Consider the following 2,402-nt stretch of genomic DNA (forward strand, 5'->3'; position numbering starts at 1 on the left):
TTTCTGTCTGGAGATTTTAATATTCTGATTTTGCTGTTGTTGTAATTTTTGTTATTTTCCCTCTACAGTTCCTTACTATATACAGTACTACTACTATCACATATTATGCACCAGGAGTGGGTGTGACACAGTGAATTTATGGGTTCTTTAACTAAAAACTGAACCTAGAGAATAACACACATTGTTCATTTTCTTCAGCAATTTGCCTTCTTTAAACTGAACAAAATAATTATATTACTTTCTGTATTATGAGCGCACTGACCCAACGGAGACTCAGATCAGCTGTGTGTACACCACAAAACCCATAAAAATAAAATAAACCGCTCACTTTTGTGTTGTAAGTTTAACTGATGTTTTACCCTTGCATCTTGTTGTAACAGTGACACATATAAGAGATTTAACATTCAGTTTTTCAAAAGCATGCATAAAAGCAGACGGTTCATCAGCCCTGAGTAATGTATGTACAAGTGCCGCAGGTATTGAAGGGTTATAGTATTTTTTTGCATTATAATGTCAGGTGTTCCTGTTACTGTGCCCATCCTCTGTAAAATATACTGAACGGTACATACAATTAAGATTGAAAATGATCAGTTGCGATTAAAAATAGTATAAATTAGATTATTTATTTGGTAAATCTGGCAAATAAAAAAGACAAAATGCAAAATAATTAGATTTTAGATTATGTGAAATATATAGTGAAGAAAGACATTTTTGTACTGTCCACTTCTGTCCACATAAAGGAAATATCAAAATGACTGAGGAATTTTATCTAAGTGAGATATCAATATTTTAACAGTTGTCCACCAAGCAGGAAAACATTTTAAAGTAGCCAATACACATTTTTGTCAACTTGTAATTAGATAATCAGTTAAAAGAAAATAGATTCTAGGACAATATTATTCATCTCTTAAACATTCCCTTAAACAAATATTACTAAATATAACGTATATATGCATATATATATGTACACCAATCAGCCATAACATTATGAGCACTGACAGATTAAGTGAATAACACTGATTATCTGGTTATCATGGCTCCTGTGAGTGGGTGGGATATATTAGGCAGCAAGTGAACATTTTGCCCGGGGCAGCGAGAGGATTTGAGTGACTTTGGCAAGGGCCACATTATGATCGCTGGACGACTGGGTCAGAGCATCTCCATCCTGCAGCTCTTGTGGGGTGTTTTCGGTCTGCAGTGGTCAGTACCTATCAAAAGTAGTCCAAGGAAGGACATTATGACAACCAGGGTGTACATACATATACATATATATATATACATATATATATACTCTTCCCTGTTCTGAACTGATGCCCTCATCTGCATGAGGACATCATTTGTCAGTGCCATCCAAATCGTTACAAATCACTTTTATGATGTGATGCTATACTTAAAGAGGACCTATCTTGCTTTTTTTAGTTTCTGTTGCAATGTCATAACGTTACAATTATGGATGCTCTTAAACTTGATATTAAACTTGTCAAATAATGAGGTAAATGTATGTAAAAGTAATTCCTGCTGCTTTGAAAGCAACGTAAACAGTTGCTCTTATTAGACAGATTTACTCCTAAAATACCATTCAATAAATCTCTGTCTGTCTAAAAAGTCTGCACAGACATTGAACCATCAATGGTATTAGATAACTGACCAAAAGACATGGTGAACCAGAATGATGTTACTGAAATCAAAAATAGCCTTTATTTTATTTTATTAATAAACTTATTGAATTGTTAATACAAATACAAATAACCAGGCAAATTTATAACAATACAATAGAAGAAGAAGAAGAAATCTACATTTTTGGAGAAAGCTGAAATTCAAAATAATTCGGACTTGACATTGCCAATTCATAGATCAGAGACTGTGTTTCTCAGTGGCAGTTTAGAAGATTCATATTTTGGCTAAGAGCTGATTAGATCCACCCAATTAACTGAATTTATTCAAAAAAAGTCAACAGTATCACACGTTTATAACAAGACAAATTTAACGAACATCAGGTTTAGAATTGAACGAGTTACAGTCTGCCTCACTCAGTATTGAGTTGCTTTGTTTCTGTGGAGAAAACACTGTAAGAAATAAACATTTTTACAAGTTAGTTAGCATAATAAAATAAAATGTTCCTATTTAAAATGTGTAAAACTAAAATGAGAGGTAAATTAGCACGATGCTGCTGCACATAGAAAACAGAAAAATAAAACAAATTCAACTGATGTCATCCAGCAATAAAGAGATTCATTCAGATGTTTCTCATTTTAGACAACAAAAACATTTTTTTATAAGGTCATTTTCACACTTTGGATCATAAATATTTTTAGAAATCATGCACTACTTTGTAACTAGCTTCAGTGTACATGTAGTTGTAGTACATGTTCAAGAGAAAACACACCACCAAAAAACAGAAA

Source organism: Morone saxatilis, unplaced genomic scaffold, assembly GCF_004916995.1.
Source record: "Morone saxatilis isolate NCDOM2014 unplaced genomic scaffold, NCSU_SB_2.0 Contig4, whole genome shotgun sequence".
Taxonomy (NCBI): Eukaryota; Metazoa; Chordata; class Actinopteri; family Moronidae; genus Morone; species Morone saxatilis.